Source organism: Sarcophilus harrisii, chromosome 1, assembly GCF_902635505.1.
Source record: "Sarcophilus harrisii chromosome 1, mSarHar1.11, whole genome shotgun sequence".
In the NCBI taxonomy this organism is placed as follows: domain Eukaryota; kingdom Metazoa; phylum Chordata; class Mammalia; order Dasyuromorphia; family Dasyuridae; genus Sarcophilus; species Sarcophilus harrisii.
The window spans coordinates 356,106,550-356,131,385 of NC_045426.1; the positions used below are offsets into that span (position 1 = coordinate 356,106,550).

At 35.7% G+C, this 24,836-nt stretch overlaps 1 protein-coding gene and 1 non-coding gene across 5 annotated transcripts in view; one reads left to right on the plus strand and one right to left on the minus strand.

Annotated features, from left to right (window-relative positions):
- Positions 1-24,836, minus strand: part of RAB27B (RAB27B, member RAS oncogene family) — a 206,641-nt gene that overhangs the window by 63,991 nt on the left and 117,814 nt on the right. The window contains exon 1 of one of the 4 annotated variants that reach the window (XM_003759983.4): positions 18,682-19,055. The exons of the other annotated variants lie outside the window; for them this stretch is intronic. The gene's annotated coding sequence lies outside the window, so the exon portion shown is untranslated. Of the gene's footprint in view, positions 1-18,681; positions 19,056-24,836 lie in introns of those variants that run through there. 4 annotated transcript variants of the gene reach the window in all.
- On the plus strand, positions 4,554-4,660 carry LOC111719069. Its single transcript, XR_002769367.1, has one exon. It is a non-coding gene; the product is annotated as a U6 spliceosomal RNA (small nuclear RNA).

The following is a 24,836-nucleotide window of genomic DNA, read 5'->3' on the forward strand; positions in this document are numbered from 1 at the left end:
TGCTTCAACTTCTAATTTTTTTAGGGCAAGTAATTTAATCTCCATTGGATCTCATCTGTAAAATGAACAGATTGGACTAGATAACTTCCAGGATCTCTTCCTATGATCCTATGAACAAATATGTGAACTTGGCCTCTCATAAAATCTCTTCTCCAAAAAAAGAGCAGCCTGTTCCTGACAGCTAGACACTTACCCTGATGTATCAGCTGCTATTGTTTCCTAGTTGTTCATATTTTACTGGGCTGGCTGGCTAGGATCATTGAAATTTTTCCCTCTGCTATCAAGAATTCTAATTCATTTCAGCTCAACATCAAGTAATGGTTTGTATAAACTGACCAAGGTCCAGAAGAGATAGAGTATGCTTACAGGAATTCTTCCAGGAGAAGGAGAAGCAAAGAACCTTGCTAGAATACTTGTCTGATACTCAGAAACATGCAGAAAGGTGCTGCAGACAGTTAATAGTCCTGAGTAATTTGCTGGCTCTCTGAAAGGTCTTGCCTCCCTTCCAAGAGCCACAGGTAAATCACCTCTACTTAAGAGAAGTATGCTTTGAAAGCTCCAGAAAGGTCTTCCTGCCCCAGTAGCTAAGACTCTTGTCTGAAGCAACTCTGAGCATTAAAGTCCCTGTTAAAATGAAAATATATTATGAGGGATGGTGGTGGCTGTGAGGATAATGGTAAAAAAAAAACAACCCAAAAAACAAAACATTATTGGCCACAGGATCTCAGCTAGATTTATCGCTGTATTAAAATGGAATACAAGATATTGACATTTTGGTGGTAAGTTATCAGAAAAATTAAAGACCATAGAAATGATCATTAAGGACAGGATTAAGCAACCAAATAAGCATTTATTGTATACCTACTATTTGCCAGGTGTGAAGATACAAGTACAAAGAATGAAAGGATCCATCCTACACACTCTTACTTTCTCTCTTTCTCTCTCTCTCTCTCTCTGCATATATACACGCACACACACACCCATACCCACACACACATATAGCCATATTTATAATATTTATACAAATACTATATGACATGTGTATATGAACACACACACACATATATATATACATACAACATGCATATAAGATAGACACACATATAAATATCTAGCATGTATATGTGTGTATATATTAAAAATCATATAATGTATGTATAGATAGATATTTACACATATCATGTGGTATATGTATATCTATTTGGTAATCTATCTATATACTATAAATATTGCTAATAAATGCAAATAAGTTGAAAATAATGTAGTTTGGGAAGGAGGACACTAAGCAGTTGGGAGTTACCAGGAAAGGATTCATGGGGAAATTAGTGTGGGAAACCAGTCTCTCTAAAAAACGTCTTTACTTCCAAAGAACAGCCTCATAAATATGGAGCTGCATCTTAAAGAGGGGATACATTCCCAGACATTTGGGCAGGTCAACATAAAGGCAAGCTGGGAATCATAGTTAGAAAGGAGGAGCAATGGGGCTGTCAGCATGAGAACACTGGGTACCTGAAAGGGAAGAGCAAAAGAGAAGAAATTTGGGTGGATAGCAAAACAATCTGCATTCTTCACAGTTCTACCCAGAAACCTCTCTGTAAAAAAAAAAAAAAAAAAAAAAGCATCTCTTTTTCCTATTTGTGGAGAAAATCCAAAAGAAAATTTTGCTGCTGTGACAAATAGAAACGCAATGAGGTCATTTGCCCAGACAAGAGTTTTAGGGCCCGTAGGGTTTGAGTTTATAAGGCTTCATCATTTCCAATTAAGCAGGAGGAACTTGTTCCACAAAGTGCTCAAAAAATTCCTTAGAGAAACTCTAAGAAAGTGAGCAGGCTGATTATTTTTTTCTTTTTCCTCTTTTCTTCTCCTTTTCTCTTTTCTTCATCTTTCTATTTTTCTTCTTTCTTTTCCCTCTTCCTTCTTTAACTTTTTAAAAGAATTTTACATAAATATAAAATAAGAAAAGAAAAATAAAGTCATATCTACAGCAGACCATAAGAGAGGATTCAATTTCATTTCAATAAAATTTATATAACAAATACTATATGATGTTTTCAAAGTTGCCCAGTTTTTCTTTGCTTCCCTGTTGGTTTTATTTTGTTTTCTGCTGGGCACTTTTTACTCTATTTCCCCCACCTACCCCAAAGAAGGCTATAGTTAAGCATGAATGATTTCTTCTTGACAAGATTCAGTCAAAATCCTGGCTCCAAAGTGCCAAAATTTAAATCAAAATAGCTATCTGAGCAGCTCATTGCAGAGGTCCTAATAAGGAGACAGTTCTCATGTATATTTCCTGCTTTCTAGGATCATCCAAGTTTGGCCCCATAGGTCATTTGAGGCAAGTTTAAAGCTGAAAGGAGCAGAGAATAATAACTTCTAATGAGCAAAGAAAAAAGATTCATCTCTGTCCTGCATAGTTCTCCTACTGTTCCATCATTTGTCATCTGCTTTAGGATATCTTTGGAATGCTAGAAAACAAATAAGACTCTTAAGAAAAAGCCCGAAGAAGATCTAATGGGTAAGGTCCAAGACAGGATTGGATGCAACTTCTGCCCTTCCAAGTGGACAAAGATCTCATGGGACTAACCACAGCCCAGCTTCACATCCCTGGAAATGGGCTTCAGTGAAACACAACTCAGGATCTATAGATTTAGAGGACAGACAAAATGGGTATTTACTTCATCTTCTTTTAATGTTTGTATCCTGTGATAATATGCCCTCAGTAAAAATCACATAACAAAATGGATGTGGAAATATACTCAGGAATCCAACAAATATCATCTGTCCACTGTGGACCTGGTGCATGCAATACAAGGAAGAGTGAAGAGAAACAGGAAAACCAAGCAACCAAACAATGATGATGAAAACTTGTAGGTTCAAGTCTTGGCTCAGCTATTTACTAACTCTGTGAGCCTGAATTCACTATTTTTTTTTAGCCTGTTTCCTCCCCCTTGAGCAAGCTGCTTAACCTCTCAATGCTCTAAGACAGCTCTCCAAGCCTATTTAAGTTTCAGAGCAGATGTTGATCTTCAGTTGTGAAGAGTCTTTCCTCACCAGGAGATACCTATCCAGTGAAATCACAGAGTCATCTTCCTCCCCTTCTTCTCGTTTCTTCCTCCTCCAAATAGTTATTATATCAACCTAACAAGGTTAAGTTGGGAAGAAGATGCTTTTGTAAGTTTTAAAATATCCTACAAGTGTATTATTGTTGTTGTTTTAAAAAACTGAAATAGAAATGAAAATTGTTGCTACCAATTGTTATTATTCATTGTTGATATTCTAAGGATTAGAAATGTCTGTGCAAGGGACATCTAGATAGTGCAGTGGATAGAGCACTCTCCCTGGAGCCAAGAGGAACCCGAGTTCAAATCTCAACAGTTAACACTTGCTAGCTGTGTGACCTTGGGCAAGTTACTTAACTCTCATTGCCTCTCAAAAAGTAATAAAATAAAATGAATTAAAAAAAGAAATGTCTGTGGAAAGTGGTGTATTGCTTCTAGTTAGCTATTAGTCAAAGGCTTAATCTCGATGTAACTACTTAGAGATGGCAACCAGGCCCAACCGGTTTCATTTTCAGAGATTCATAAAGGTAAATGAGTTATAGGAAAATATTTTTGCCACAATGGAATTTGGAACTACTTTTTACATGTGTAATGCAAATGCCCACACAACAGGGTCAGATAATTAATAGCTAAAAAGAATAATGCCTATAGGATCCCTGTGGTTGGAGCTGGTTGTGAATTCATGAGGGGAAAAAAGGATTTCACTGACATGTGCCAAAGGACTATCAGGTATCTATTTACACAGATTGATCACTTTCTTTGGAGAAAAACATGGAAATAAATGAAGTCAATTGGTAGTTGAGGCAATGAATTCTCTCTTTGCTCTAGTTTACCTAGGCAGAAATAGGACAGGGAAAATTGTAGTGTTCATACCTCATTCAGGGGGATTTTATGAAAAAGCATTCCCTGAGAGCTAAATTTATTCTACAATGTTTTAAATGATGATATGAGCTCCACTAAAAATGTGAAGTAGATGGGTACACAGAGGGATCCCACAATCTAGCCAAAAGATAAGACAAAACATTTGCCCTTAAGCTCCTTCATGTTAGAAGTATATATAAAGTAAGAGGAAGAGAGGTAGCTGGGTGTCTGGCTGAAGCAAAATGAAGAAAATAAAAATTCTCAAAATAAGAGCCTGCCATTTTCCTAAATGAACATTTTTATGATATGGTAGTGAAAAGATCAGAGCATACTTTGAAATTTGGAACAGATGAATGTTTTAGCCGTAGGCATAAATTATTCCATTTTTTTTTGTCAGCCTGGTGCAGCCAGAAGGGTTAGATAGTAAAGTGTGGGTGAAATCAAAATTTAAGCCTTTCTGGCAAGGCTTGAACTGACTCCTATGTGAGGAGCCTAAATTACCTATGAACTCCCCACATACCACCACCACCCCTTTCTCAGAATTTTTTGAAATAGATAAAATTGTACACATAGAAAAGAAAAACAATTATTTTGAAATAAAGTTATCAAAATATTTCTTTAAAAGAATATATTGTGCTTGCTTCGGCAGCACATATACTAAAATTGGAACGATACAGAGAAGATTAGCATGGCCCCTGCACAAGGATGACACGCAAATTCGTGAAGCGTTCCATATTTTTAACAAAACTAATGCAGACAAGATTAGAAGGGAAGCAATAAACTGGGAAAATATTTTTACAGTCAAAGGTTCTGATAAAGGCCTCATTTCCAAAATATATAGAGAATTAACTCTAATTTATAAAAAATCAAGCCATTCTCCAATTGAAAAATGGTCAAAGGATATGAACAGACAATTCTCAGATGAAGAAATTGAAACTATTTCTAGTCATATGAAAAGATGCTCCAAGTCATTATTAATCAGAGAAATGCAAATTAAGACAATTCTAAGATACCACTACACACCTGTCAGATTGGCTAAGATGACAGGAAAAATAATGATGATTGTTGGAGGGATGCGGAAAACTGGGACATTGATGCATTGTTGGTGGAGTTGTGAACGAATCCAACCATTTTGGAGAGTAGTTTGGAACTATGCTCAAAAAGTTATCAAACTGTGCATACCCTTTGATCCAGCAGTGTTACTACTGGGATTATATCCCAAAGAGATTATAAAGAAGGGAAAGGGACCTGTATGTGCACGAATGTTTGTGGCAGCCCTTTTTGTAGTGGCTAAAAATTGGAAACTGAATGGATGTCCATCAGTTGGAGAATGGTTGAATAAATTGTGGTATATGAAAATTATGGAATATTACTGTTCTGTAAGAAATGACCAACAGGATAATTTCAGAAAGGCCTGGAGAGACTTACATGAACTGATGCTGAGTGAAATGAGCAGGACCAGGAGATCATTATATACTTGAATTATTATACATTCTATTATACAATAGAATGTATACATATACATTCTATTATACATTATATACAACAATACTATATGATGACCAGTTCTGATAGATCAGGCCCTCCTCAGCAACGAGATCAACCAAATCATGTCTAATGGAGCAGTAATGAACTGAACTAGCTATGCCCAGAAAAAGAACTCTGGGAGATGACTAAAAACCATTACATTGAATTCCCAATCCCTATATTTATGCACACCTGCATTTTTGATTTCCTTCACAAGCTAATTGTACAATATTTCAGAGTCTGATTCTTTTTCTACAGCAAAATAACGTTTTGGTCAGGTATACTTATTGTGTATCTAATTTATATTTTAATATATTTAACATCTACTAGTCATCCTGCCATCTAGGGAGGGGGGGGGGGGTAAGAGGTGAAAAATTGGAACAAGAGGTTTGGCAATTGTTAATGCTATAAAGTTACCCATGTATATATCCTGTAAATAAAAGGCTATTAAATTAAAAAAAAAGAATATATTAAGAATTTTGAAGTTTTTAGAAGGATCCCTTTCAAACCTAGATAGGGAATTTTCCAAATACATGACAATCTTCTGCCAGTTACACAACAGGGTATTAAAAATGGTATCAGTTACTCAATACAACATATCTATCTATTAAAAAGAAAGAGCTGCTTTTCAGTAGAGTGAACATATGACTAGTTAGCTCAGTCATTAAAACATGATACTAATGAAACCAAAATAAAATGAGGGGGAGAGATTGTATTTTCGTTGGGTTTCATCTAGCTCTAACTTTCTGTGACTCCAACTAAACCAAATTCTACCTATCAGATATTCCTCACAGCATCTGAGAGAACATTAATACTTCATAAAATCTGTGGCCCACTGTTCTGTTGCCACAGAAAATAGTTCTTCTATGCTATTCCATATCTCATCTCCATGACTTTGCATACAGTGTCATCCATCTCTGGAATGTATTTCTTCCTACACTCCATCTCTTAATATGCTTTGATTTCTTCAAATTTTAGGTCAAATATTACCTTTTTATAAAGCTTTTTCTGATTTCTTCCAGCTATTAAGCTCTCTTCCCTTTTAGCTTGAATTTGTCGATACTTAAATGTATACATATTATCCCCTAGATAGAGGGCAGACATTTTTAATTTTTTACTTTTATACTTCTAATACAGTGCCTAACTCATAGCTAAATAAGTGCCTGTGGATTAAATAATGGTTTAATGAATTTCTGAGATGAAAAAAAAATTATTTGATGATCTCTCTTCTGATGATGTCTTTTCAAATTTAGCTAGGTTGGCCCTAAGATGACCCGGAATCACTGGACCTATACAGAAGTCTTGCTAGCTGTCATAGTGTCATACTTTAGCTTCAAGTGAGCGGATAGAATATGAATTTAATAATTGCTTACTTTCAAAAAAAGATCTCATTTTATTAAAAAGCCATGATTATCACCATGCTACAGTGAAGCCTTCAGAGGAATTTTACATGTGAAAAAAACTAAGGATAAAGACTATAAGCAATGTGCCTGAGAGCTAGTAAATGTCAGAGATGGACTTGAATTTAGATCTTCTGGTTAAGGATTCTCAAATTAGGTTCTGTGAATATTAAAAAATTATTTTCAATATAATTGGGTTTTTTGTAGTCCTGCATATTTTATTTTAAGCACTTAAAAGCATATTTGTAAAAAAGGACTCATAGGCTTCACAAAGGGGTCCATGATATAAAAAAAATTAAGAATCCTTATTTTAAGTGTTTTTATGCAGGTGAAGACTTCTCTCAAGCTTTTGTCTCTCTTTTCTTTCTACCTCTTTCAGCAGTCTCACTGACTTTCTTGGGTTTAATTATCAACCCTCTGGATGGCTAGATGATGCAATGGAGAGAGCTCCAGGTGTGGAGTCAAAAAGATTCATCTTCCTGAATTCAAATTTAGCCTCAGTTACTAGTTGTGTGACTCTGAGCAAGTTACTCTATCCTATTCACTTAATTTTCCTCATCTATAAAATAATCTGGAGAAAGAAATGGCAAAGCACGGCAGTATCTTTGCCAAGAAAACCCTAAATGAGGTCACGAAGAGTTGGACACAGTTGGAGAACAACTAAACAAAACCATCACTGTGCTCACAATCCATATATCACAGACTCATGAATTTATATATTGAGTTCTATTTTCTCTCCTGTGTTTTAGTCTCATATAATCAACTTCGTATTGGACATTTCAAACTGGCTGTTCCAGAGACATCTCACATTCACCATTCCTTAAACTGAAAACAGTATCTTTTCCCCAAACCATCTGCTCTTTCAAATTTCCATATTGCTAGTAAAAGCATCACCATTGTCCCACATAATCCAAATATTGCCCTTGATTCCTCATTATGCATTATCCCACATATCCAATCAGTTGACAAATATTGTTCCTCCTTCCCACAGCATTCCTCAAATCCTTTTTTCTACTGAAATTATAATCACTTTAGTTCAGATTCTCCTCATGTGTTACTTAGATTATTCCAATAGGCTCCTTAGTCTTGCCTCAAGTCCCTTACCATGCCAGTCCATTTTTCACACTGCTGCCAAAGTGATTTTCATTAATGATAGACCTGATCTTGTCAGTTCCCTACTTAATTAACTGCACTGGTTTCCTGTTATCTGCAAGACAAAATTTAAACTCTACTGTTTAGATTTGAAAGCTTTTCACAGAGTAGTGCCAATCTACCGTTCTAGCCTCATTGTACTCTGTGAGACACTATACTTTTCTTCTCCGAGTTTCTATATTTCATGCCTTATCTTCATCCCTCGGCACAGACTATTTTTCTAGATAATCAGTTGTTCTCAAAAATTCTTTACTCAAAAAGAAAAACCTCATAAATGTGGAATTGCATCTTAAAGAAAGGTTATATTTTCAGACATAGGGATGGATCAGTGCAAAGGCAATCTGGGAATTACGGTTAGAAGAGAGGGACTATGTGACTTTCAGCATGAGAACACTGGGTATCAAAAAGAGAAAAGCAAAAGGGAAGATCTATAAAATTTGGGTGAGAAAGGAGTGCATTCTGGACGTAATAGAACAGCCTAATAATAACAGCATAATAGAATAGATGGCTCTTTCTGCAGAGCACTTCTGGACAGAAGTATGAAGGATGCATCTCCATTTTATAGAATCCTCTTTTCTCTCCAATTACAGCTCAAGTACCATTACTTCTACATGAAGCCCCTCTTGATTTCCCCAGTGACCCAGTATTCCCACCAATACCTTGTATTGAACTCTTTTGTATTTATTATGCATATACTTATAATGCACTTGTTATCTTCCCCATTAGAATGCGAGCACTTTGCTAATAAAAATAATTTCATTCTTTGTGCTTTTATCTTTAGTACCTGGCATATAGTTGGTACTTAACAACTTAACTTGATTGACCTCAGAGGCTATTTAGTCCAAGCAGTTTACTAAATAATCTTGAAGCCCAGGGAACTTAAGTGATTTATCCCAAATCCCAATAGTTAATAACTGACACAGGTTTTATAATCTAAGTCTCATGACTCTGAATCCAGTGCTCTTTCCTGTGAATCTCTCTTGTTGCTTTTCAATTAAACAGTAAGGGATTTTGTTGTCATTTTTTAAAACAGATCTTTGAATTCATTAGTGTAGTAAACTGACAGTCAGGTATCTCACTCTACCAATGTAGACCAACACATGTTCTTCATCTTAGAATCTTTGAGAATTGTTCATATATTGTCTCATTATCCCAAGCACATCATTTACCTTTTGTCCAGGGTAACAGATCCAAAATATGTCAGAGGTCAAACTTGAAATCCCAACTCTCCCTGACTCTGTGGCCAATCCACAGCACTATAATATCCTCACATTTTCCCACGTCATCAAATACTTAAACATTAACAGCATTCAAAACTGTTACGTTGTATTATAATGCAGTAAAAATTTACTTTAGAATATCAAAAGTGCCCTGATTGCTTCAGTCTGGCTACATCATCTGATAGTAAACACCATAATCTTTCCATGACTTAAGACAATAAACATTTTAAAAAATTTTAACATCTACTAAAGTTTTGGTGGTAATAAACACATAAGTGCTTCTAATTGTATTGTTCTTCAGCAAGATAAGAGAAACAGATATAAAGAAATGCTTAACTGTCATATTTTTGTGATAATCTATTTTAATTTGTTTTATAATTTGTGGTTACAATTATTCATTTGTTTGAAAAATGGAAAAAGTGGTAAATTAGAAAGAATGATAAGAATTTTCTTCCCCTTTCTTGGTCAAGTCTAAAACAAAAGCAAATTAAATTTGCTTCAAATGACTTTAAAAGTTGCTAAATTTTTGTTAATTTAAATTATTTTTTTCTACTCTAAATTATTTTTCTATTCCTAAGGAGTCAAACCAATATAATAATTCATGATATTTGAATATTTTCTATTTGGATTTTGAGTCATTTCTTGATATATGTAGATAATTTTAATACATTTGCTTGTGGCAAAACTCTTCCAAATACAATTCCATCACAGAAATTAAGCAGAGGAAACTTGTTTTTAATTTCTTTGTTTTTTTATAAACATATCTATTACTTAAAAGCAGCAATTAACTTTGAAAGATAGAAATATTGGAGAAAGGGAAGAAATATAAGTGATTCAATGCAATTTTGGGAAACAGAAACAAACTGAATTTAGCAAAAGATTTTCTATAAATTCAAGCCATTCTCCAATTGATAAATGGTTAAAGGATATGAACAATTTTTAGATGAAGAAATTTAAACTATTTCTAGTCATATGAAAAGATGCTGTAAATCACTATTGATCAGAGAGATGCAATTTAAGAGAACTCTGAGATACCACTACATACCTCCCAGATTGGCTAAGATGGCAGGAAAAGATAATGATGAATGTTGGAGGGGATGTGGGAAAACTGGGACACTGGTACATTGTTGATGGAGTTGTGAACAGATCCAACCATTCTTGAGAGCAATGTGGAACTATGTCCAAAGATCTATCAAATTGTGCCTACCCTTCCTCTACACCCTTAAAAGCTTTAATAAAAAGATTATTCTATAAATTTATCTTTATATCACATTAATGTGATCTTAATTTTATTTTTTAGAGAAAACAACTACACAAATCATACAAATGTATAGCCTACATACTAGTAATATGGAATTACTAGATGCTGACCTGAGAAGCCTCTGAATACATACTTTATACTTATTCTAAAAATGTTCCTTCACTTCTTTTTGAAATCAAAACTTTTTTTTTCAATCTGAAAAACTGATAAATGAAAAAGAAAAGATATAGTCTTCATATTGTAATGATTTCTATTCTCTCCCTTCTCAGCAAGCCATTGTATATTATGATTATTTATTTTTAATAGGAATCTTGAATATCTTCAGATTCAGAAGATCTGACTTGGGAATCTTATTTCTGCCATTGAAACTAAGAAAGGCTGAGTTACTTAAAGTCATATAGCAATTAAGGTGGAAGACCCCTAATTCAGGTCTTCTGAATCCAAAGATATTTACTATATTTTAAATTATTAGAGACCTAATAACTTAAATCTGCATTAAGACATTGGGATACTTTGAATAACTGTCCATTGTTGTTGTACTAGAACTTCATATCTTGCCTTGGCTACAAATACAATAGCAACGCATAGGCCTAATCCCAATAGGGACTGGCACAAAACCTTTAACAGACTTAATTTTTTCTGCCCAGACCAATTCACTTCCCCTTAGGCAGAAGAAGCTTACCATGTTATGTGGAATACCCAATCAATTTTAAGCTAACTCTGACTCAAAACAATTGAACTCAAGTGATGTACCAGCCTTAGCCTCCCAACATTAGAGACCATGATATAGGTTCCTTTAAGATCATTTAGCAGTGGGTCAGAAATCACAACTCTCAATTGTTTCAGCAACTTAGGATCTTGTACTTTTTTGGTCTGTGATTTTAATCCATCAAGTATAGTGAAGTACTCTCCTACCATCTTGGTACATCTCCTATCACTATCTTGCATTCAATTCTTTATTGTCACTATCTTGCATTAAAATTCTTTACTGGTTATTTTTGTTCTCTCCTCAGTCCAAAAATTCTCCTTGTCAAAAAAAACATAAGTAAAAAGGAGCCGTAAAACTCTGTCTTCTCTGTGTCACCCATCATCATCCCATCCATTTTGAGTAATCTTTTCTCTAACCCTCCTCCTCAATAGAGCTTAAATTTTAAAAATATCTTTGTATTATCTTTAGTTTAGCTTTCCTTATTTGCCTCAGTTTACCCTGGCTTTTGGTATTTCTCCTTTATTTTTTACAGGGCCATGCCACACTTTAGTATTCCTTCTCTATTACCTGTCTAGGATAACAATTTTCTCTGTTTAAAAACTTTGGTCTCTTTTGACAACTCCCTCTTTTCATCTATATCAGGACTGTTTCCTTTTTTCTTTTGAGGACTTCATTATTGAAAGCTTGGGTTAACTTCTCCTACATTATTTTAGCTTGTCTACACAGACATCAAATGATACTTGGCTTTCCTCTCCTTTTTTTCTCAACTTTAAGACTGGATTGGTCACTTTTCCCCCAAGTTCCTATCCTTTTCATGCTAGCATGACCTTGCTAGCATGGTCAAAACTAGATCCATAATATCAGTTCAACTCATTGGTTTTTCTTCCTTCTGAAGAAGGAAATTATCATTAAGGCAAGTCAAGAACTTCTAAGCTGTCTGATTTTGGACACTGAAATCATCAGTAGATATTTGGACAATGGAAATATTCAGCCTATCACTACTATACCATGTCTCCATGCCAGACTTTTCATTTGTTTTCCAGACTCCTCATCTCTGTTCTCTTCCTATCCAAGTGGTCCTTATTAAACACAGATGAAAGAAGGATTTCTGTTTCTGCTTATGTTGATGTTTCCCCAAATGTTCTTTATCATTTTTGGTCTTAGATTTGGTCTTGTACAATGCTATTCCTAATCTTTTAAAATTCTATTTAAACAAGGTTTAACCTTCCAGAATCATAGTCTAATCATATTTCACTTAGTTAATTTGTGCAAAACTAATAGCTGTTAAATCCTTCTAACTGCTGCTGCTGTTACTGCTGCTGCTGCTACTACTACTACTACTACTACTACTACTACTACTACTACTACTACTACTACAACAACTAGGACTAATACTACTACTAGGAGTAGTTCTACCACCATCATCACTATCACCACTACCTACCTACCTAACATTATACAATGTTTACTTTGTGACAGGCACTTAGCTAAGCACTTTAAATTTTTTTCTTATTTGATCCTCATAACAACTATGGAAAATAGGTACTATTGTTGTGTCCATTTTACTGATGAGAAAACTAAGGTAAACAGAAGTTAAGTGACCTGTCCAATGTCTCACAGCTAGCAAATATCTGAAGCTGGATCTTAATTCAGGTCTTTCTGACTCCAAGCTAGCATCCCATCCACTGCATCTCCTTTGCTGCCACAAAATGTAAGCAATCTTTGATTTATGATAGATTGAATGATGAGGTTCTATGTAAGAGCTTGATTTAACCTAAGCTTCACCCAACACTCATCAATTTGTGGCATCCTTGCCATCCTCTCCAGGTATCAAGTGGTCAGATGGAAACTACGCAAGTTCTGAGAAGCTAATAGGATCATGTAACATCAACTAAAGTATTCATAAAAGACTTGATTCATTAAAAATCTTATTCTACTCAGGGTTATAAAATTATAGGATCATCATCAACTTTTATGCCTAGATTGGGACTTAATGTTCCAAATGTTTAGTATGATTAGTATGAAGTAAAAGGGGACTGTTCTTTCCCTTGATCTAGATACTACTCTTCCATTAAAGCAGACCAGTCAATCAACCAATCAGCATTTATCAAGCATCAACTCTGTGTCAGAAACTGTCCTAGCTGCTGGGGATACAAATTTTAAAAATGAAACAATTCCAATTCTTTAAGCAATCTATAAGAAACAACATCTCTATCTATCTGAATATAATATACAAGTACATATTAAATAGATATAAAATGAATACTAAACAGCTAGATGTCACTACAGAGAGAGTGCTGGGCCTGGAGTCAGGAAGATTCATCTTTCTGAGTTAAATCTAACCTCACAAAGACACTGAATATAAATCAACACATGCTATGTTCACTCTTTTTTTGTTTTTTTTTTCCTCTCTCCTATGTTTTTTTATTTTGCTCTGATTTTTTTCTCCTAACATGATTCATAAAGCATTGTGTGAAAAAATAAATAAATAAAATCTGACTTCAGGCATTTATTACACATGTGATCCTGGGCAACCAGGTAATCCTCTTTGCCTCAGTTTCCTCACCCATAAAATAAACTGGAGAAGGAAATGACAAACCATTCCAGCATATTTGCCAAGAAAACACCAAATAAGATAATGAAGAGTCAGTCATGAAGAATTGGACTGAAAATGACTGAACAACAACATAAAATAGCAAGGTAGCAAAATACTAATTAATTATGAAGAGATTTGGGGGAAATCAGTAAAGGCTTGGCATAGAAGGTAGGGCTTGGGTTGCATCTTGAAGAAAAGAAAGGATTGCATAAGATGCAGGTCATCAGGGTGAGCTTTGCAAGTGCAGAATGACTATTGCAAAGACATCAAGATAAGTTAGAATGCCAGGCATGAGAAATGAAAAGAAGGCAGATTGTCTGGATTGTAGAGTGCTAAAAAAAAAAAAAAAAAAAAAAAAAAAGTAGATGCATAATAAGACTAGAGAGATAGGTTAGGGACAAGTTGTGAAGGACTTTACAGACCAAACAGAGGAATTGATACTTGATCCTAGAGGCAAAAGGGAGCCACCAGAACTTATTGTATAAGGGAGTGATGTGGCCAAGTCTATAACTTATGAAACTCTCTTTGGCAGCTTTTGTAGAAGAGAGAGCAGGATGCAATGGGAAGAGACTTAAGGAAGGGAGACTAATGAGGAGGTCACTGTAATAATCTAGGTTATGGAGACCTGGATTAAAGCAATAGCTGTGTGATTAAGACTACAATAAACTCTCTTGGCAGTCCCATTACATTTTTGTATCATTTTGAGTTCATATGAAATCAAACCTCTGTCACAGGAACAGCTATCAATCCAGGTACTTTTCATCCTGTGGGTGAAATGGACTTTTTAATGTAAATGTTTGACTTTTCATTTATCATGTTAAATGAAATCTTGTTGGGTTTGGCGAATTTTTCTATTCTATCAAGATAATTCTGATTCTATCGTTCAAAATATCAGCTACTCCTCCCAGCTATGAATCACACACAAAACTGATAAGCTTACTTTCTGCATTTTAATTCCCTTGTCAGTTCTTAGACTTCACATTTTCCTCATGATTCCCTCTTGGAAAGATGACAAAGACAAAAATATACACAAGTGGGGAAGGGACACTTCACCCCCTCAGGGATCTAGAGATCTTTTCATTTTCTTCAGACATTTCGCTACCTCTTGCTCCAGAGAATCCTTGAATTTAAGAAAACTAATATTGCCATTCTATCAGTCCTTGATTTCTACCAAAAAGTATAGCTCCTTAAAGACCGGGGCATCTCATTAATGTGCCAGTGGATCCATTTGCACAACTTTTAATCATTCCATTAAATTCTCACAAAACTCAAGGATTCCAAGCTCAATTCATAGCTGTTCTCTTGTTTCCAACTCTATCACTTTCTAACTCTCTAATTTCATCAACTACAGAAGTAACCACATGTTTCCATGTTCTCTTCTTGAATTTTACCTTTGATAATCCCTGGTGGTTAGGCTTCTCCAATCTAGCTAACACTGCCTAGTTGCAGATCTTGCTTATTTATGTTTGTTCAACCTCTTAGCACCATTATTCTCCTTCCTTAACTGTCTTGGGTTGATAGGGCCACCTTTTGTTCTGGGCTCTATAAGCCAGTGGTCCTCAAACTACTGCCGAAGGCCAGATGTGGCAGCTGAGGATGATTATCCCCCTCACCCATGGCTATGAAGTTGCTTTATTTAAAGGCCCACAAAACAAAGTTTTTGTTTTTACTATAGTCCGACCCTCCAACAGTCTGAGGGACAGTTCACTATCCCTGACCCCTATTTAAAAAGTTTGAGGACCCCTGCATGCTATCACTATTGCCTTTGGGCTCTTTCCTGGGGCAGAACTTTACCTCAGCACAATGGTTTCAAAAACTGAGTTGGGGATGGATCAAAGAGCTACCTTCAGGGCTAAATTATCTTGCACACCAGCTTTATTCCTGGTGCCAAGTCACTCATAAAAATAATGGTATAAGACCAAAAAGAGTACCAGAATTATGACAGTAGGATCTTCTAGGTTTTCCTGGATCCATTAATTTATATTCTTTGCATGTGTTTATTCAGCTATTTGGAAATGTAACTAACTGTATAATTATCTAGTCCATCTTGACCATAAGAATATCATGAGCCATTATGATAAATGCTTTACTGAGATCAAGATAAACTATGGTATTCTCTTGAACTATCAGCCCAGTATATGAATTTCTTTTTTATATTAGGTTAATTTGGCATAATTTATTGTTAGAGAGACCATACTACTTCCTAATGATCCCTGTCATCTTTCTAAAAGGTTCACAAACGTGTTTTTAATTGTAGATTTTATTAGACATCAACATCAAACTGACTGATCTAAAGTTATTATTTTTGTTCCTTTAAAAAAAAAAACTAACATTTGCCTATCTTCATATTTATGTTCAACAGAGAACTCCTCCTTAATTTAAGTCGGTTTCTTTAGTTGGCTCCCTTTTTTCTTTCATATTTGGATTATTCTTGATTTAGTAGTTAGAATTTCATGTTGACAACAACCATGATCCCTTACTTGACACACCTATATTAAAACCAACAATGAATCTGACATATTTTTCTTCCCACTAATTGACCAGTTATTGACTAAGGTGACTGAACAAATGGATTTGGAATTCCTGTCTTCCTGTTCTGGCTTTTTTGGCATGGTACAGACAGCATTTTATTATCATTTCATTTAGGTTTCTACATTCTGAGTTCATAAGCTTGTTTAATGGTGAGGAAAAAACCTTTTTCCTTTAGGAGGGAAAGAGGAGAAGGAAACAAGTACTTACTATCAATTGTACTAAGCATCCATACCTACTAAGCCCCTTTACTAAATGCTTTTACACAAATATTTCATTTGCATCTCACAACAATCCAGGAATCTAAGTACTATTTTTATCGCCATCATATAGTAGAACAAAGTAATGCAAAGAGAGAGTCACATGGCTACTAAGTGTCTGTGGCTATATTTGAACTTTGGTCTTCCTGACTCTAAGCTCGGGACTCTAACCATCGTACCATACACTATACCTACCTCCCAATGGCTAGTATTGTACTTTATCTGCTTTTTCCTTCTTTATTTCCCTAAGAGAGTATTATAAAAGTCATGTATCTAAAAAGCTGTATTACTGCAAACTGCCAGATCTTTAGCCAATAAATTCAAAAAATTAGAATAATCCAATTCAAAATCCTCCCATTTTAGCTGTCAATCCCTTAACCTTTAAAACGCAGAATCTGGGTCTAGTGAAGTAGCATTTAGGTTAATAAAACTGACATTAAATTTGGACATTAAAAACAATCAGATGTTTTGATTTTTTCTGTATTTTAATTTTTTTTAGTTCACTTCTACTTTCCCCAAACAGCCAATAAACCAGAAAAAGCAAATCTTAGGACAACACTACAAATTAACTTTTCATTTGTTCAAATGACTTAAGTAGCTGAAGAGGAATATCAATTTCTAAAAGTTTTCCTTTCCTGTCAAGTCAAACATGTTTGTATCCAAGAGGGAGGGAAAAGCTGATGAGGAGGAGGAATTGTCATTTGCTCAAGTTTTTGACAGTTTCCTTTTATCCTTTATTGGCAACTACTAGAACAGGCTTATCCAGTTTTGTGCTCCTTTTGAAAGCAATGATGTAAAAACTCAAGTGGAGTGTGCATAGTAGATTTCAGCAAAAAAAAAAAAAAAGCTTATTAATATTGAACTATTCAATCATGAATGAAATATGCTTTCAACTCTAAGATTCTCCTTTTTGCAGCATGAAGGTCTGGTTTCATAGGGAGAAAGAGAAAACATTGAGAGAATATGAACAACTGTTTGGGGGTAAATGCCACAAATGACATGAAGCCAGTTATCATTTTGTCCATTCTATTTAGACTTAGAACAACTTTGTTATTGTGATTTATGGATGTTGAATAGCTTACTAAAATCACAGCTTTTGCTAGTACAATAAACCCATGCCCCAAAATATAGAATTGTAAGTGTTCATTTATCACTTTTCAAAGTTTAGATCATCACAATCTGACTCATACTGAGCTCTACTTTAGGCTGACAAACTGCTGCTTCCTGAGGGAAAGGGGACTCTGCTTTTCAAAAGTAGTGACCTATATGTCACTTCTCTTGTCTATAACAATGATGGAACAGACCTTTCTTTTTGGCCTGATGACATCTCATCTGAGCACCTGCAGGGTCATGAGACTAATTTTAGCTCTGGATAGAAACAGCTGGCACTGATCTCTCAGGTAGGAGGCATTTATCAGAAGTTGCTTTCACTGAGAAGAAATTCTCTGCCTTTTAAATGGAGTATTTTCCTTACCGTGGGCTTACGTTTCAGACTTTCATTGATACTGTGATTGAGAAATCCTTTGAATGAGGGTTAACACATTCTGACCCCTCAAATCAAAATAAAAGATGCTGCATTTAATTCAAAACAGGAGCAAATGCGTCTTTTCATAAAAGTGGGAAATAAATATTACTCCTGAGTTTTGTTTCATCTAGTGAAATGTGCCACTGACTCTTCTGCCTCAATCTCATTTTCTCACCGAAGATCAGATCAGAGACATTTTATTTCTAATTAACATCCCACCAAATTGAAGGAAGTTGGCATTACACTACTTTTTTTGTAAGAAACTAAACAAACCCAGCTGTTTGAAATGCAAATATCCCACAAAAGCCTACAAGTAAGTTTCCAGCTGCTGCGTGCCCTGCATGCCAACGCCTTCTCCCAGTCCGACTGGAAACCGCGCGTTTCCAGGCTGCCACGCCAAGCCTGAGAAATGCAGAAAACCGGCAGCTGCCTGCTTCTTTGCAGGCCCACAGCACCTCTGTCTCCACGTCTCACTTTCCCCCTACCCGGCTACCCAGCTGGTTGGCGTGTCTACACTGAACAGGGGAAGAGCGATTCCAGCCATCGCAACCTCTCAGGGGCTGCCCGGCTTCCCCAACTCACCAGCGTCCGAAGTTTTCTTTGCTTGCAGAGGGATGGGTGTCGGGTTTCACAACCGGCTCCCTTTCCCCTTCACTGAGGAGTATTACAGCTGTGCAGCTTTCCCGGGTTTGACCACAGCAGTAAAAAACAGTTGGGTTTTTAGCAGGCGACAATCATGGGGGCTGGGGGGAATGGGTAGCCGCCTTTTGAATCTCGAGATACAGTCTGGCTTTCTCTCCCAGACCTTGTCCGGCAAGACTGGGAGTTGCAGTTTTACAGAGGCACCACCCACCCCCTTGAAGTCGGACTGAAGCTGCTTGTATCTGAAAGGTTTGTATGAAAAGAAGGCGTGCCTCCAGAGCCTTAACAAGGATATGAGGAACTCACCTCCGGCAAATCTTGTTTGTGACTCAGCTGCCTGGAAAGGCAACTCGGTTGGCAGCTGCTGGAGGAATTCTCCAACAAAAAGCCTAGCAGTGGGCTTGATTCTATTCATTTATCTTCTGCGTTTATGCAGCCGCTACTTTACAAAGCCTTGGGCACTGGAGGAAACGCTTCCAATACTCAGCTTTCCCTAACGAGCCTCAGCTACTGGGAGAGTGATTTTGAAAGGCAAAGAGCCCGAGGTGGAGGACAGAGAAAAGATCCCAGTGGGGAAAAAAAAAGGGATGAAGATTAAGCTTTGGAAAAATTGAGAGTCCTAAGGACATGGCTGTGCACAGCTCGGGCCCTGCTTCCAGAGACAACTGACAAGTTTGGTAAATAAAGGTCAATGTCAAAGCAAACTAACAGATAAATTAATACTTCTGGTACCTTTAAATAGTTGTACCTGTGTTTGCTAAAACTCTGGTCTGCTGATGGTAATGGGACCATTATTTAGACAAGGCTATGTCTAATCTAGATGACGGCCCCCAAATCCAATTGATGGGATCAACTCAGCAAAAGAAATAAAATACATTTTTTTTTTTAAAGGAAGCCCAAAGGATGTCTTTGGCATCATGTTGACAATGAAGTCTGATTAGTTTTCCTGATTTTTCACTTGGTTCTGGGGTGCCCAGCTGACAACCACAGAGTCCTTAGTACTTAGGGATTATGGAAGAAGTAGGAGGGAGGAAATGTAGAAGGGGAGGAACAGGGAGGGGAAGAAGGAGAGGAGGAAGAATGGAGAAAACAGCTAGGAGGTGGTAGATCCTGCTTTCCTTGTTGCTTTTACACCTTCTATACTCATGATCCTTTTGGGGAGTGGAAGCTAAGTTGTGTATAAAGCCAAACTGAATCAACAAATGAGAAAGTCAGGCAACAAATCAGTCCATTTCTCTAGGCACTGATCTCCAGATTTTTTTGGTTGTTAATCACATCTCCCTATTATTTTTTAAAATGCTGATCATGCATCCACAACATATGTATATTTATTAATTACTAAAGAATCAGAATAACAGAGGACATCCAATTCAGGAAAATCTCTTTTCAAGTCCTACTTCTACCACTTACTGATGGTATGACTCTGGTCAAGTCATTTAACTTCTAAGTGTTCTAAGCAACTTGCTAAGTCTATAAATTTTGGAGAAGGTATCAATTTGTTTTTTTGGTTTTTTTTTTGGGGGGAGGAGATATTCTCATCAAAAAATTTCCTATAATGGTCAAGTCACAAAATACTACACAAAGTACTACTGTTCCCATGTATTGCATACATTATAAAATGATTAGAGGTAGCTATTTTTAAAAGATGAAATGAATAATATTTTAAAGATCTTATCAAAATACAACACCTCATTTTATTTTAAATAACATTGTAAATATTATTTCAAATGGTGAGGTAAATATAGGAATGGATTCTAGTGTCTTAGAACTAAACTGCCTGAGTACGGAGAGAGAGTAGGGAGAGAGACCTGGGGCCTGAGAATATGCTAGAATCTGTGAGGATCTGGCTGCCTGAATAAATCGAGTAGGATCAGAGGATAAAGAAAGCAAGAGAGTGTATTTGTGACCTTGAGCTAGATAAGCAAATCAAGTGAGGCAGGGACCACGTTACTCAGGCAAGGGAGTATGTTTGTATGAGTATATACCTCCATGCATACCCCCAAATTAATTAATTAATAAATTACTAATATCTTGGGGATGGAAAATTTAGAGGCAAAATTGTTTGGTCCTGGCAAGATAAATGCATGGCAGTGGCAAGGGCAGGGGCAACAGAAAGATACCCCTGGATTCAATTTTCCTCTCTCCTCCTCTTGTACCAGTCATTGTCTGACTATTCAGAGTAGTTATAATTTAAATGCCCATGGCAGTTGCTCAAGCATCCTAGATCTTCTCCAAGCCTCAATGGGCACAGCTCATGAAAGAGCTGGTGACGTTGTTTGACACTACACAGTCTGTGATCAGTTATTTACTGAGAATGGGCTCTCTAATCCCCATCTTCCGATTGTTGATGCTATAAGATGTACCCCATAGATTAATTTATGCATGCTTTTTTGGAAATCATTGCTCCGGGCTGCATTTCTCTCCCCATCTATCAAAGAGAATATTCAACAAAATGTCTCTTAAATTTCTTTTCAGTTCTAATATTGTCATTCTTCTCTCCCTTCCCTTCCAATCCCATTCCTTAGATTTCCCCAGAATCAAGATGGGACTAGAGAAGGAGAAGGAAGAATAGCCACTAGTCTTTTCAAGGAGTAGATTTTTCGGTAACTTGTATAGCAAAGTACTTTGTTAAAAGAAGACTTTAGAATTTCTCCTAATACTTTCTCAAGCCACCCCATTTCTCCTGTATTAGTAAAATTTCACTATAATGATAGCATTAGGAAGGTTAGAAGCCAAGCAACCTGAGTTTGAATATCTATTTGTGTGTCCATGGACAAGATAGTTAAACTTTCTGACCATCAGCTTCATCTAGAAATAAGGGTATTGCATTAAAATGTCTCTCTGGTCATTTTTAGCTCCAAATCTATGCCTTTTTTTTTATTTTTTAAGAGTACTGCTTGAATGCATTTACATTTTTTTCACATCATGGTTCAGTAGAAAGGGCATTCAATTAGGACTCATAGGACCTGTATTCAAATCCAATAACTTGCTCTCTTAGAGATTTTAGTTTCCTCTATGATAAGAATAGGAGCAGTGAAGGAGGTAAAGTAACTGAATTCTAAAATCTTTCCATCTGTAAACCTATGACCAAAACATCTTTCTTGGCCATCACTCCCCAATTAGAATAAAAGTATTTTCTGGAAAGACTTGCATAAACTAATGCTAACTGAAATGAGGAGAACCAGAACATTATACACAGTAATAACAAAATTATGCGATGATCAACTGTGATAGACTTGACTCTTCTCAACAATGAGATGTTTTAAGCAGTTCCAATAGAATTGTGATAGAGCCATCTGCATCCAGAGAGAGAATTATGAAGACTGAATGTGGATCAAAGCATAATATTTTCACATTTTTTTTTGGTGTTTTCATTTGTTTGCTTGTTTTTTTCTTTCAAAAGTTTTTCCCTTTTGATCTAATCTTTTCTTGCACTGAATGATGAATATAAAAATATGTTTAAAAGAATTATGTGTGTTTAACTTCTATAGGATTGATTGTTATCTATGAGAGGGAGAAAAATTTAGAATATATGGTTTTGCAAGGCTTGAAAATATCACTGCATATATTTGCAAAAATAAAAAGCTATTAAAGATGGAAGAATTTTAAGGGGAAGGTTTTTCAGATTAGTTTCCCCAGTATGTAGAACAGTGTCAGGCACATAAGAAGTTCTTAATAATGTGTTTTCATTTATATCTCAAGAATCAACATTTAGGTGGTATAGTAATAGATGTATCTACTGTGGACCTGTGACTAAGTGTATATTAGTGTGTGTGTATGTGTGTGTATTTCCAAATGCAAGACTAAACAGATGTTAGAAGAAAAAACACCTAGAATAGGTTGTTCCATTGTTTTGCTAATGTTTTGGTTTATAGAGTGACTATATTCATCACCTAGATTTTCAGTTCAATTATTGCTAACAGAAAAAATATTCTCTGCCATTGTGATGATGACCCTTTTTTTCTCATATACATAAGTGATGTCACAGAATATTCCAGTTTCTAAATGTGACAAAACCAGGGCAATGATTGACTTTGAGTTATCTCCCCCATGCCTAGTCTTTGGCTTCTGACCCAGGAGCCAAGTATGTTTTTACTGACAGAGAGAGTGTAGGTAGTTAGAGAGACAAGCAGAGAATTCTTAGGTTTTGCTTTACTTTATTTTGGTAAAACCTTGCTTTTTCAGAAAAAGGGTAGCAAAATAGAGGTTGTAGTGGAATTTGTGAAGAACGATTCCCTTAGAACGAGTATTAAGTCAACCTTTTGAAAAGACAAAAATATTGGTTATTTTTTAAAAAAGGAAATTTGTAAAAACAAGGTAGTGATATAACTTAATTACCTTATTAAAAACCTCCTTTCAAAATGATTTCACATAAATTAAAATAATTCGACCCAATACTTGCCCTCAATAAGTTTACAACAACATTGATGTAGACATATTCAAGAAGATATTCTGATATATAGAGATACTCATTTCAATAGGGGAAACACTATAGAGATTTTATAGTATAAGAACAATTGATTGATAAGCGAGAAATGAAAAAAAAACTAATACTATGGGCATTTAGTGCCAGATAAATCCCTTTACAATAATTATATTCCATGAAAGCAGTATGAGACTGGTAGCAAGCTACCCAGGGAAGACTTCAGGTAGCAAGTTTGAAGGAGGGTCACTTACAATTTTTGAAAGGGAAAGTTGTAAAAAGGCTAGGAAAGAAAAGGCAATAAAGGCATGAAGTGAAACTTGTGAGAAAACTAAGAGGCTACAGATAACAAAGATGCTAATAGATCTTCCAAGGGACCATGGGAAGATGAAAATCAATGGAAAATCTCAATGAGTTCAGAAGACAAGCAAAGATAGCCATTTTTATCTACCATGGTTTTTACACTTTCTTAAGGGTATTACTCTTGGTTTTGCATCTCTTATCTAGCACAGTGGCTGCCAGATAGTAAATGCTTAATAAATGTTGTCTCACTAAAGTCCTGTGACACAACCATGATTATTTAAAAAGATTGTCATTAAAAAATCTTGATGGAAATACCAACTGACAACAGATTTAAGATTAGGGATTCATTCTTAAGCGTGCCTACAGTTTCAGATCATTTTTGATTAAGTTTATCTAATCACAAAGATCTATCAATTCCTTTCCAATTAGAGGAAACTCCAAAGTATGTACAGCATGACTAACATGTCACAAGATCAAGTTCCCAGGGCTAGAATCATTCCTGCCAATTTCTCTTGCTGCTTTAAGAGATGGGATTTCAGAAAAATTTATGCTTCAGTAACTTTCTTTACAAGCACATGATTTTGAATATGTTGGCATGTCTGCATCAGGATACTCGTTTCTGACTTCCATTTATAAAGTTGGGTATGGCTAGAAATTTGTACATAGGACTCTGGTAATCTTAACCTTTTTTTCAATCTTATTTTAAACTCAACATCCTCATTTGTAAGATGAAGATACTTTTTTTGGTGTCACCTGTGTAGGTTATGCAAATGGGTGAACATATATATTTATTCTTTTCCTTCTAGGTAATTCTGTTGTAAAGATGTGGAGATTTCCTCAAAGGTTTTTGTACTTGTTCTATTTGCAAAGCCATCTGACTACATAATCATTATTCTTGTCAGTCAATCACCAAGCATTTAAGTCTTTACTATGTGCCAGGCACTGTTCAAGAACAAGGGATAAAAAGAAAGGCAAAGACATGATCCTTGCCCTCAAGGAATTCACAGTCTAATGAGACAATATGAGAATAGCTATGTACATATAAGATACATACACACATATACATGTATGTGTGTGTGTGTATGATACCTCTTAAGGGTAAATGGGAAATAATCTCAGAGGGAACACACTAGCAGTAAAGGAATTTTACTTTACAGTAATTGGAAAGATTTTACAGTAATTGGAAAGACTTACTGCAAAAGGTGAGTCTTGAAGAAAGTCAGAGAAGAAAAGAAAGAGAGTTCTCTAGGAATGGAGGGCAGCAAGTAGTTAAGCATGGAATCAGAAGAAGCATTATGAAGGGAAGTAAAGTACAACAAGACCGAAGAAAAGTAGAAAGGGATCTATACTACATGTTAGTATGTAATGA